The sequence below is a fragment of the Macrobrachium nipponense genome, chromosome 34 (genome assembly GCF_015104395.2).
Source record: "Macrobrachium nipponense isolate FS-2020 chromosome 34, ASM1510439v2, whole genome shotgun sequence".
In the NCBI taxonomy this organism is placed as follows: domain Eukaryota; kingdom Metazoa; phylum Arthropoda; class Malacostraca; order Decapoda; family Palaemonidae; genus Macrobrachium; species Macrobrachium nipponense.
The window spans coordinates 19957623-19972168 of record NC_061095.1 but is presented as its reverse complement, the minus strand read 5'-3'; positions in this window follow the sequence as shown (position 1 = coordinate 19972168).

The window sequence follows — 14546 nt, the reverse complement described above, 5'->3', positions numbered from 1 at the left end:
ATTTTGTGATTTCTTAGTGTATATATATATATATATATATATATATATATATATATATATATATATATATATATATATATATATATTACTAAAATGAAAAAACTGATATTCCCCTTCATTCTCTTTAATCTGTTGTAAAAAAATTTCTTGGCGATTTTTTTGTTCTCGTTTTTCTTTTTATGTATAGAATTTTCTATAAGAATAAAAGTGTAAAAAATATATTTTTTTTAGCAAAATACTTGTGCAGTATATGTATTATATATATATATATTATATATATATAATATAATATATATATATATATATAATATATATATATATATATATATATAATAATACATATACACATACACACATACATACATACTTACATATACCTTTACATATGTGCTGTGCTTCACTGAGCGTACAAATGTTTCTCCTCATAAGTCAGACGAAGCACTGAAAACTTTCGTCACAGTTTACTCAAGTTCACAGAAATTCCATCTAGAGATTCAGGCACAGCTTTTACGCCACAATTATCTCCCTCCCATTTAATGCACCAAGAACTCGGGAGTCTTGAAGTAATGCATTAGTATATTTCTCCCTGGAAGTAAACGCATTTGCGCTCGCTTGTTGTGTTTGTTACGTTTGCATAGGCATTCGTTTGTGTTTTCATAGGAATTCGTTGGTGTTTCTGTGTGTTTCCTTGTTTTTATCATAGGGTTTTTTTGTTACGTTTTTTTAAGCATGATTAGGGTTTTGTGTGTGTTTATAGTTCATTTATTTTTGAACATACAGTTATTATGCGTTAGTCTTCTCGTTGCTCTGGGAAAATTGGAAATTCTTCGATATACTGCACAAGTATTTTGCTAAAAAAATATTTTTTTCCACTTTAATTCTTATAGAAAATTCTATACATAAAGAAAAAGAGAAACAAAAAATCGCCAAGAAATTTTTTTACAACGATTAAAAGAGAATGAAGGGGAATATCATTTTTATACATGTAGTGCCCCCTCCCCCTCTCTCCCCCGCCCCGCCCCCCAGCCCCCCCCGCCCCCCAACCAAAAAAAAACTCAACTTATTTCGAATTTGATTTTCATCGTTGCGGGAAGTCGGCGTAGAAAAAAAAATTGGAAAATGGAAATAACATTTCCAAAAAAGTTAAAAAAAAAAAAAAAAAAAACTTCGAACAATTTTTGGTGTCGGAGGCGCCTTTTTCCATTACCACTTTCACAAACCTTTTAAAAATAAGAAAAATTGTTGTGGCTGGGAGCGAGGGCGATTTTTCTTTGTCTTTCGTTCTCTTCCTTTTTATTCCGTTCGTTCGTCCGTGGCGACTTGTAAAGTAAGAATTGTGAAGTGTGAATATTTCAAGGATAAACTCGGTGAAATGAACCATAGTAGATTCACATCAAACGTGCATTTGATGTCTAGGCCCGTCCCTTACGACGCTCCTCATTGGCTGTTGATAAGCCAGTCACAGGGCTGGAAACTCTCAGTCTCTCTCGAGAGTTCACATAGGCACGATGTACGCTCCACCTCTCCTGAAAGAAGTATACCTCAGGAGAGGTGGAACATAGATCCTACCCATGTGAATTCTCTCTCGAGAGAGACTGAGCGTTTCCAGCCCTGCGATTGGCTTTTCAACATCCAATCAGGAGCGTCGTAAGGGACGGGCCTAGACATCAAATGCACGGTTGATGTGAATCCACTATAGCCCGAAGTGGTCCAGTGGTTAAGGACAAGAACGTTCAGCTCTGTACAGGTGCTAAACCAACCCTAGTCATATGGGACAAGCCGACGTAGGCCACTGCCTTGAAATTCAAGTATTTATTAGAAAGATGTTACAGAGGGTGACAAGAAATACATAAAGAAGAGATCACTTATTAAAAAAGAAAAAGTTAATTAAAAAAATTAACGAGTAAATGGATAAGAATAAGTAAAATATTTTAAGAAACATCTGAACAAGAAATACAGAGAGAAGTCATTTATTAAAAAAGAGAAAGTAAATTAACAATAAATAAATAAATAAATAGGTACAAATGTAAGTAAATTATTAAAAGAAACTTCTAAACTTATGACTTTAGTGGTGCAAACAACATCTGAAAATGATGCTTTTGAGATATTTTGGGAAATAAGGAGGCTGGTAGAGAATTCCACAGTCTAGAAGATATTATCTTTTTTAATGTACCTGGAATTGATGCAGATATGAGAAGAAAGAATTATTTTTGTTATATTTTTTGCTTTTGTAATTTAGTAGTTCCCAAATTTCGCTGGAATGGAAGCAGAACGTAAAAACATTAATTTTTTTTTTCTTTTTTTACACACTTCCACCCTCGTCTTAATTCCGGGAAACTTCGCGCAAAGAAATGGTGTAAAACAGCGTCGTTATTTTTTATGATTAAAATTCAGGTAACTCGTCTGAGAATATGACAAGGAAGACATTCAGCTGACTTATCAACAGAGGTGAATTAGTTTTAGAACGTAGGAGAGAGAGAGAGAGAGAGAGAGAGAGAGAGAGAGAGAGAGAGAGAGAGAGAGAGAGAGAGAGAGAGAGAGAGAGAGAGAGAGAGAGAGAGAGAGAGAGAGAGATTTCTCGACGTACAAAAACGTACACGTAAGTCTACACTAATGAGATGGCATTATTTAGAGCTCTGGGGAGGGAGGAACACGGAAATCTTCTCTTTAAGATTAGATTATGAATAAATATATGTATATGTATTATACACACACATATTCCAAATTTCATTTATGACTCTTTCTTATCCCACAACTCTTCACCTACATCTTCAATCCTTCCCCCAACATCTAGCATCACTCCATCCCTATAGATATCGAACAGCCACGGAGACAGAACACTTGCCTGAAACCAACTTCCACACCAAACCAGTCACTCTACCATCTACATATTCTCACACTTGCATTTTTTCCATTATAAAATAAGTTTTTCAGTAGTCTTATCTGTAGTATCATACATTTTCAACAACCTCCACATTTCCTCTCTCAAGTCTGGCATAAATTTTTCCTAAGTTCAAATAAGCTACAAACAAAATGTCACATTACTTTCCAACATTTCACACAACTGTTTGAAAAGAATTTGATGCGTGAAATTATCATGGTAGTCTTTGATTCATAAAAGTATTGATTAACTTCAAACATGAATATCAAATTACTTTCACAGTCTGTAGTCTTGTAAATACCTCTAGCACATAGCCCCCTCCACACAGTCGAACTTTGCTCGACGAACCCTGTTCGATGTGACGTCAGAAGCGGGAAACAGCTTCTGAAGCTAGAAATACTAAGGGTAAATGGTAACCGAACAGGAGCAATGAATGTTGATAATGATGATGGAAGAATGAAAACGGTTGAATTTTATAGGTATTTGGGATTGAATATAACTGAGAATGGTGTTACATAAAGGTGAGTTTACACTTAGTCTTCAACCCACGCTGCATGCATGAGACTCATCACCAACTCCTCCCAAATTCTTGTTAGCCCCGCCTACTGGACTGTTCATCAAGAGTCACGCCACACCACTAAGTCACGCTAATGAGCTGTCCAGTAGGCGAGGCTAACAAGAATTTTGGAGAGTTGGCGATGAGTCTTACGCATGTAGCGTGGGGTGAGGCCTAGTGTAAACTCACCTCAAGGGGGTTGGGGGAAGAAAGGTAATATATGGCAACATATTGGGTGCTTCTTCACAGGTGTAATAAGTTAATAGTTTTCTGCTCATGGTGTTCATCTACGATTCATCATTTAAAGTATGATTGTATCACTGGCAGTGACTCTTGAGACTTTTTTCTCTAGAACCACTCCTGTAACAGAGGTTGGCTCCAAAAACACTAGGCAGTGGTTACTACCACATACATAATTTAACTGCGAATCATGGATGAGTCCCCGGTGCAGATAACTTCTATAACGGTAGCTGCTTCATACATATACCGAATGCTCACATGGATAAAATCCAGCTCTCTTTACTACACGCTGACATCCTCATCAATCTTACATACACTCACCTGCTTGCTGGACTTTTAAAGGTCCCTTCTTTCCAGAATTGTCTAAATTTTCCATTTCTCTGTCCTTCAAACACCTAGGAATTATACATTTCCGCCCACCTGTTATCTTGGCATTCGTAGATATTTCACTCCACTTTCCAGTATTTTGTGCAACCTGTTACCTTCAATATTCCACTTATTCTGTGCCTTTCCACTTCTCTTATCCTTCCACCATCTGTAGTATAATTGGCATTGAAGTTTCAGCCCCCATCAGCATTTTCAACCGGCATACAAGATGCTCAAAAGCCATTGGCTTCAAATGTACTTTCATATCAAGATCTCACACGCAAGTATAGATAACATTGTAAACACAGTGAGTGTTTTTAAGTAATATACACCATTTGAAGCCAAATTTCTTTATGGATCCCAAGCCAGACTTTCTACAGTGTATCATTTACGGCATTTTGGTTCCTTATTTTCTACATCTGAAAGAAAAGTCTTAAATATCTGAAGTCAGAATTTAATGAATTATAATATATATGTATATATATTATACTATATTATATTATATTGTTTTTATATTTTTCGCTTTTTGTATGAAGAGAAGAATGAGGCATGTACTATAGGTGGTGCTGTCTTGCATCGCAAATTTCGTATTATTTTTCATTAGCGTCAACAAAAGACTGCAAATAACCCGACAGGCTTCACCTCTTTCCTGTCCAATTAGACGTCAGGCAGATGTCTCGTTAATGTCCTCTTCAAGCTTTGATAAAATTATTCTGTTTCCTTAAATACATTTTTTATTTTTGTAAATTTTCACATTTGTTGATATTATCGTTGTTATTTTAACTGTTGGTGTTATTTTTATGGTATTTATAATTTGTTCATTGATTTCTTTTATAATTTTTTTCAAGGAACAGTATTCGGTGTTATCTCGCTCTCTCTCTCTCTCTCTCTCTTTGTATATACAGATGTATCCATGCGTACAGACAAACATTCATTAGCTTATTTTCCATTTTTACAGAAGAAAAATTTTAAGAATGTTAACAGAAAAGTAAAATGACTGAAAACCGATTAATATTTCATATTCCTAGCTATCCACCCAGCCCCCCTCCCCTCCCCACACCGCTTCCATTTAAAGGGGGAGAGAGAGAGAGAGAGAGAGAGAGAGAGAGGAGGAGAGCGAGAGAGAGAGAGAGAGAGAGAGAGAGAGAGAGAGAGGAGGAGATAAGATCCGTCAGAAACTGACAAGTCCTTTATGACCAAACTTTTAATCTGGTTCTTTTAGGCCGGTTCCCCCTCCCCCCCACACGCCTCGTTTCTTATAAAGAAATTGCTTTGCCGAGTTTTTCGAGAAACAGGCGGACGGAGACACGAAGTGTTGTAACACGACGCGGAAAGCAAGGACGAGGAAGAAGAAGAAGAAGAAGAAGAAGAAGAAGAAGGGAATGAAAGGAACAAAGGGGGATAGACTAGTAGTCTTAGGAAAGCGAAAAGCGAGAAGAAGTTTAGCAGCGTGGCAATTATTTCCTTGTTCGGGACGTTTCCCCGCCCCACCGTTATTATTTCTCCGACAGCGGCATTTTTCCCGCGCAAACAACGGCGCCAATAAACAAAAGATTTCCCGCCAGGCAGGAGGTTTGTCCGGACTTTTCTTTCGTCCAAGTTTTCTTTCGTCCAAGTTTTCTTCCGCGAGACAAAATTCGTAGCGGAACTTCGCCAAAAGGCGTTACTTTCGTCAGCACGCGCTGCAGCGGCGGTGGAGGCGGCGGAGGCGGCACCCTTGGTGAAAACATGCAGCAGTCTGTTGCAGACGGAGTTTGTTGAGAGTTGCGACGACCGACGTGTCGCCGCGCTTTAGACCGATACTTCTAGTGGGAGTCGAAAGCAAAGACTATGTACGTATGTATATTCATGTATATTTACATTATATATATTTTATATACATATACATGTATATACCTATAAAAGTGAACGCATGTATGTATGTATGTATGTATGAAAGTAGGATGTGCCACATACACTTTGAAACTCATTCAGCAGATTCAACCAAACTTGGCATACATATGACTTTACCATCTGGAAAAAGATTACTATGAGGGTAAGACATCACGGGCTCCAAAGGGGAGGAGGGGAGAGGGCTGGGGGTGGGGATGGACGCCCCTGAAACCTCCGGAATTCCCAAAAGCCTTCGAAATTCCAAGAATCCTCCAGGATTCCCCATTGTGCATTCAAACACACAAACAAGACAAGAGTTTTAGTGTTATATCATATATATATATATATATATATATATATATATATATATATATATATATATATGTGTGTGTGTGTGTGTGTGTGTGTGTGTGGATGTATATTTATATTATATATAACTACAAAGGAGAAGTGAACTATGGCTACATACATGTTTTGTGGTCACCAATTGTTATCTGCAAACTTACATTCATTTGCTCTAACCTATCATGCCCTTTGTACCGCCCTAGGGAGTATAGTACGTGTTCCTGTCAAGTGAGCTCCTCTGGGCATCTGGAGAGTTGGAAGACCCAGACATACTTAGATGAGAACTGTGAGACGGGATGCTGGTGATTCTTGCAGATTTATGGAAGTGGAAGTCCTGCGTGTTGTTGAAAGATGATGATGTTGCTGATCATAATGCCTTCAAAACGCGAGTCAAATTTTTTTTAGAAGGCGCGATAACCAAATCTCGTGTCTCGGATGAAATCTTACGTTCAGAGATCGAGCCCAGTTCTCCAGGGGCTCAGTCTCTCATTGTGCAGAAGGAAAGTGCTGTTACATGTATCCGATTTGTATGTGACACTTTCTTTGCACCTGTTGATTACATGCCAGTTTGATAATAAGGGTGTAGTCGACGGGAAATTAGACCCTAAGGAGACTAACACGATTAAGCCATTAACGGAAGCCTCCTTGCTCAAGAGGATGAAAGCATTCTTTGTGTGGAAAATTTGTAGCAAAGTTATTTACTTCTTTATTCAGGGGAATTTCAGGCTTTGAAGGCTTAACCTTAGGCCGAAAGGCAAACCTGAATAATACTTAGCAATTATGTTTATTCAGTTGCAAGTAAGAGAATTGGAAGAATATTTATATATAAACACTGGATTTTATTTAGTGGAAATATTACCGACAGCAATTATCTCAAGGATTTACTGTCCTTTGCTTCATACGGAAGCTTTTGAGCTGTTCCAGATTTCAACGATGGGTCCACCACATTCTTTACACTTTTGCTATAGCTAATCTTTTTTTCTCTTTCCTTGGTAGCCTTAGTGCCCCTGTCACTTGGGCCAGCAAGTGGATCTCTAATATCTTTGCTAACCTGAAGACCAACTCTTCTAAGCACCACGAGGCATAGGTTCCCCTGCAAGTTGATGGCAAAGCAACACTTGTGAGCCTAAAATGGAGATGAATACAATAAGCCAGGTATCTAGAAATGTACCAGCGTATTTTTTCAAATAACTGTCGTCTTTAAATAATTAACCTTAACAAGGTCTCCTTCAATATTTTGTTCCAGAGCACTCGGAATTTATAGCTATTAAGAAACTGAGTAATAATGAAAATCCGGCGAAAAAAAGTATCGTAGTTTCACCATTACTCAGGTTTATGAGTAATGGAGATCAATTTCGAAGAGAAGGGTATTCAGAGAAGGATAATATGAAGAAAGACCTTATGAATGTCATTTATTTACTAAGGACAAAGTTACTTAAAAATTCACTCATTCTGTTTAAAACTACATTTATTCATTGTCAGGATAGCTGAGTGGATAGATTCACTGTCCCCTTGGCTTTTTTACGGGCTGCTCTATGAGCAAGAGCCCGTGCTTAAGGCCAGCTTAATCTAAAACAGGAACTCCTAGCCATCCTTGCTTGGACAGGAGCACTCAACATATTTAATTCCTGGTGGTATGTAAGTTATTCCCAAGGTAAAGTCAATTCGATTCAAGTATATCCTTGACGCCATCAAGGGTTTTGTGTCCTAAATACAACAAGTGCTATAATTCCAGTTTCCAATAAAGGTACAGAAAGCCTCCTGCCTTTAAAGTAACATCACTTCGCGTCAGTTGATTGATTACATCAATCAAAGATGCCGACTCCCCTTTTCGTCTTCTGGTAATCTTTCCACGTGGAACGTCTGGGTTGTTCCTGATGTTATTCAGCAACATAACCTTATGTTTGACGTACATTTTCATACTCTTAACCTGTACATTTTTACTAACGCTATTTTCTTTATTATTAAATCAGCCTCTTATTATCGACATTAGAATGTAAAATAGATTACAACTCTATCAGTTATGAATTAATACTAAATGTAGAGAAGAATTACTTGGGTCATGAAAATGGACCTAGATTTTTTTTTTTATGGGAAGCAAATTTTAGTGATTATTCTTTTTGAAATTCAAGTAATACCTATTGGTAGCGCCTCAGTAGCGTGATCGGTATGGTGTTGGCGTGCCACCTCGGTGGTAGCGAGTTCGATTCTCGGGCATTCCACTGAGGGGTTGGAGATGTGTATTTCTGGTGATAGAAGTTCACTCTCGACGTGGTTCGGAAGTCACGTAAAGCCGTTGGTCTCGTTGCTGAATAACCACTGGTTCCATGAAAGTTAAAACACCGTACAAACAAACAAAAACAAATAATACCTTTTAATTTATTCCGTATGGTTTAGGTTTTCGACTCGTCTTTCCAAACATTATTCAGAACTTGGTAAACAATCGACCGAATTGATATCCAGATACTCAGAATAATATTTCCGCCTAATTTGATCACTTGGGTGTTATTAAGTGTATTTTTCCTCTTCTGTCAACATATCCCAGGATCGCCTCAGTTTCCCTTCACCCGACAGTGTCTTGGAAGCCATTCTCCAGGTCTTGGAAATCCACACCGCGTTGGCTCCCAGAATATCAAATTGTATTTTCGTCGCTCTCAGCCCTAAAATTCAAGAGATCGCCTTTTTTCCGGGATTAAGTAGACGGCGGAAAAACATAACTTCAGCATCCTTGAAGGTTATCGTCCATAACCTCTTTCCCAGGAGCCATCGACACTGCAACTTCAACCCTTTCCCTTCCGACCCGATCCAGATTTCTTAAGTTAATTATGTAATATCGGAGCCGGCCCAACCCCCCAACTCCCCCGCCCCCGATTCTCCGCGTCAATTTCCTATTTTGGGCGATATGATATGCGCCACGAAAATTATAGAATCATCCTTGATTTTCATATTCTCTCTCTCTCTCTCTCTCTTTTATATAATTGTAGTTCATGTTTTTCTCTTTGTAATAGTGATTAATACTCTCTCTCTCTCTCTCTCTCTCTCTCTCCTCTCTCTCTCTCTCTCTCTTTATAATTGTAATTAATCTGTCTTTCTCTTTGTAATTGTAATTAATTATCTCTCTCTCTCTCTCTCTCTCTCTCTCTCTCTCTCTCTCTCTCTCTCTATATATATATAGTATATATTATATATATATATATAATATATATATATAAAATTGTAATTAATCTATCTTTTTCTTTGTTTAACTTGTAATTAATTCTCCTCTTTCTCTTCTCTCTTCCTTCTCTCTCTCTTCTCTCTCTCCCTTCTCTCTCCTTCTCTTCTCTCTATATATATATATATTATTATTAATATATATATATATACATATATATATATCTATATATATAGTTATATATTATATATAATATATTAATATATATATATATTACAGAGAGAGAGAGTGAGAGAGAGAGAGAGAGAGAGAGAGAGAGAGAGAGAGATAATTGTAAATTAATCTGTCTTTTTCTTTGTAATTGAATTAATTATCTTCTCTCTTATCTCTCTCTCTCTCTCTCTTCTCTCTCTCTCTCTCTTCTCTTCCTTGTAATTGTAATTAACAGCTTTGTTATGCAGCTAATTTCACCGTTCATAATTTTTCTGACTTTGTTATTGATATTCCTATCTTTCTCCCCCACACACGCACACACACACACACACACTCACACTTACTTGCACACTTTTCCTCACTTTTCTTCTGCTTCCTCCATCTCCTTTATCTTTCCCTCCCTCTTCCGCTGCTGTTTCTTCTTTTCTTCTTCTTCTTCTTCTTCTTCTTCTTCTTCTTCCTCCTCTCCTCCCTGTCGTAGAATCTCCATGTATCCGACTGCCTTCGCCCCCTCTTTCCAATCAGCTTCGCTTAATTGAAATTCATATTAGGTGAATTGTCCGAGTCTCCCGTTTTGTATGCTATGCAGTATTTCTCGGTTCATATCACTCCATGTGGGTTTTTTTTTTATCATTTTGGCCTCTGTTCTGATTTTATTGGGACCTTTTTTATTTTTTGGGGAACTTCTTTCCTTATTCCTCTGTTCTGATTTTATTGGGACTTCTTCTTATTCCTCTGTTCTGATTTTATTGGGACTTCTTCTTATTCCTCTGTTCTGATTTTATTGGGACTTCTTCTTATTCCTCTGTTCTGATTTTATTTGGACTTCTTCCTGATTTCTTCTGCGCTGATTTTAAAATGGGAGCTTCTTCTTAATTCCTCTGTTCCTGATTTTAAATTGGGACCTTTTCCTTCTTATTCCTCTGTTCTGATTTTATTGGGACTTCTTCTTATTCCTCTGTTCTGATTTTATTGGGACTTCTTCTGATTTCTCTGTCCTGATTTTAATGGGACTTCTTCTTATTCCTCTGTTCTGATTTTATTGGGACTTCTTATTCTCTGTTCTGATTTTATTGGGACTTCTTCTTATTCCTCTGTTCTGATTTTATTGGGACTTCTTCTTATTCCTCTGTTCTAACTTTATTGGGAACTTCTTCTTATTCCTCTGTTCTGATTTTATTGGGACTTCTTCTTATTCCTCTGTTCTGATTTTATTGGGACTTCTTCTGATTTCTCTGTCCTGATTTTAATGGGACTTCTTCTTATACCTCTGTTCTGATTTATTGGGACTCTGATTTCTCTGTTTTCTGATTTTATTTGGGGCTTCTTCCTATTCTTCGGTTCTGATTTATTGGGACTTTTTCTGATCCTCTGTTCTGATTTTATTGACTTGGTTTTATTCCTTCTTGTTCGATTATTGGGACTCTATTCCTCTGTTCTGATTTTATTGGGACTTCTTCTTATTCCTCTGTTCTGATTTTATTGGGACTTTTTCTAATTCTTCTGTTCTGATTTTATTGGGACTTCTTCTTATTCCTCTGTTCTGATTTTATTGGGACTTCTTATTTCTTCGTTCTGATTTTATTGGGACTTCTTCCTATTTACTTCCTAGTGTTTGTATTATTTTCCAATTTTATTTTGTAGTTTTTTCTTCTTTTTTTGTGATAAAGGCCGAAGGAGTTTTCTGTACATTCTATTTATTGACGATTCCCTGATTCAAGAATAAATGGGTTTATGATTTTTGTTTTTTATATTTTTGTTTTTTATATTTTTGTTTTTTATATTTTTGTTTTTTATATTTTTTGTGCTGCTAGGAGGAAACATCTTAATCTTGAACGAAGTGTGTTTTAAAGGGGTTGGGTTCAGGAGGCTTACCAGCTGAATGCCTTTGTTTTTCTTTTTAGTTTTTTTATCCCATGAAACTTGGTGGGTGGACTGGTGGGCGGCATAGAGGATTGAACGGTGAACCTTGAAAACGCGGGGCTGTTGGATACATACATACAAACATATATGTAATATGTACAATTTATATACATACAATATATATATATATATATATATAATAGTAATATATGAGATATTATAGTATATATATATATAGCCTATATACACACCACACCCATATATATGTATACACACACAAAATTATATAAGTATATATATATATCTATTATATATATAATATATATATATATATATATAGATATATATATATATTATATATATAATATATATTGTACATATTACAATATATGTTTGTATGTATGTATCCAACAGCCCGCGTTCTCAAGGTTTTACCGTTCAATCCTCTATGCCGCCCACCAGTCCACCCACCAAGTTTCATGGAATAAAAAAAACTAAAAAGAAAAACAAAGGAATGTTCAGCTGGTGGGGTACAGGCAAATCTATTATCGTAAAGAAAAATTCCCCTTCGGTTAAGCATATATGAAAATATATTGATTCTGAGGTAGAGCGAATTAGATATTAAAGGACATTGTAGCTCGATATATATATATATATATATATATATAATATATATATATATATATATATATATATATATATATATATATATATATATATATATATATATACGTCTATATATCATAATATATATATATATATATATAATATATATAATATATATATATATATATATATATATATATGTGTGTGTGTGTGTGTGTGTATATATGTGTATATATTTATTGTTACGTATATAGGGCCTTTGTGAGAGACTAGATACGTAAACGGAAGTAATTTAGGGATTTCAAGAGGGAATTGCTTGAACTTACCGTAAACTTTCTTTAGAGGGAAGGTCGCCAGAAAACTCAGCTCGTTACTTAAAAAACTATTTATTTACAGAAGGCCCGTGCTGGCCTGGAGCAAAAAGTTAAATGATATTGGCCCCCACGTTGGGGCTTTATAGTCTCATTCAATTCAAGCTGATTTTCATTCACTTGGGTTAATGCACACTTGCGGGCAGAGACGGCACGTGACTCATGGAATCTGGAAAGAATCCCAGATAAAACGAGATAAAAGGAAAAATGACTTCTTGCTTTTTGATTAAGGCTGATTAATTCTCTAACATTGGGGAAGGTAAACTCGAATGGTTCACTGAGGTATGCACGAAAACTAGGTCTTTAACAAGTCACAAAGGGGAGCACGTGGCCCGATGAGGACAAAGCTTTCTGATGTAGAAGGGGTAAAAATAAGAATTGAAAATGAATTTAGCAAGAGTCGTCTATATTGGTAGTAAAAGGTGCTGGGTTGAAGTGGTACACTTTCAGACGTACCTTTATGCAATATTCTGTGTACCTTGTAGAAGAATGCGGTCCGACCTATGTTCAGGTCTGGGGTCCGGGTCCACCAGTGCGTCGTGGGTAGGCCTAATTTTTGGGAGGCTGGCAATTTGACCTCTGTCCGAGATCACGTCTCGCAGCCGACTGAGAGCGATACTGCTTGCTTTCGAATCACGGGGCTTCCAAAAACCGCCTCGAGCATTGCCTGAAAGGTGGTAAACACAACGCCAGCAAATTGGGAAGGAAAATAGGTCTTATTGTAGAAGTCCCTAAAATCCATCTCGAAGCCTAGCTACTCTTGTGACCTGCCTCTCTTACCCTAAGCTTCCGTCAGACCGGAAATATCATTCCTACGACATTACCCACTCTCCCAACAACAGTTAGCTTCAGGAGACGGCATGGCTGCTACTTTTATAATTAAAATAACTAAAACTCTGCTGGGGAAGGCGAGGCGTTCTATAGACGTAGCAGTCTCCCCCTGTTAAGAAGGCATTCACTCCCTTCGGGCCCGGTGTGAAGGTCTTGGCTTAAATAAGTTGATCGCCTCGACAACCCAGTTTCTCCTACTCTAACTTGAAGTTTTTGAGCAGCGATACGGCTGACTACAATGGCCTACCTAACTTACAGGCAAAGATGCTAAGTGTACTAACTTAATGTAGTGATGTAATCTAGCCTAAGTATAACTACGGGTTTTGTCTGTGACGACAGTCTACTCTACCCCTAGATAAGGTTACTGAAAATTCTAACTTGCTATAACTAAACCTAATGCCCTGGTACTAAATCATTAGCCTAACCTACTCAATACAGTTTAAATGAAGACGCAATCATTCCAGAGTGTGGTACGCACAGCAGCAGTTCAGCGACGGAATTGTTAAAATACATAATGAGAGGTAATGATGCGTTGGGGATGATGAGTGGTTAATTTACCAGGAGGGAAATACAATGAGGTAATTATGACATTTACATGAGTGTTAGTATCACAATTTCTAGGGGTTAGAGGGTTAGTGCTACTGGCAGGGATCGGGCTGGCTACCTTCTCTGGGTAGGTGCCAGGATCACTCTGCAATTGAATGCGACACTGTACCTTGGGCACAGGTGTCAAGGAGAGCATGTGGCTCTTTTGTTAGTATGTTAATGACGTCCCTTCTTCTTCTTCTTCTTATTCCTCCAGGACCTGGCTATACCAGTCCTTGGAGTAGACGGAGGCAACGACTCTGGGGTGAGGCCAGAAACGCAGCAGGAGCATGTGAGGCAGCGGTAGCCTGAAGGATTTCAGGAGAACACCCTACTTCGGTCTCTGCAGCAACCGTCGTAGAGGTGGAACCTACTGCAGGGGAGGCCCTCACTCCGGCTGCTGCGGCAACCGTCGTGAGGGGAAAACTCCAGGCTGACTCCTGGTCGGGCAGTTCCTGGTTTTCCAGAGGAGGTACAAAGGTAAGGTCTGCCGGAGGTTCATCCTCGGGCGACAGAGGTAAGGATGAAGAAGAAGGAACTAGTGATTGGCCATGGGCTGTGGTAAGCTCCATGCCTGTTGGAGGATCTCCTGTAGGAGGATCCTTGATAAGGTTAGGCGCCGGCGCTAGCTCGGGGCCAGGCGCAGAGGTCAAGTTTCGGTGG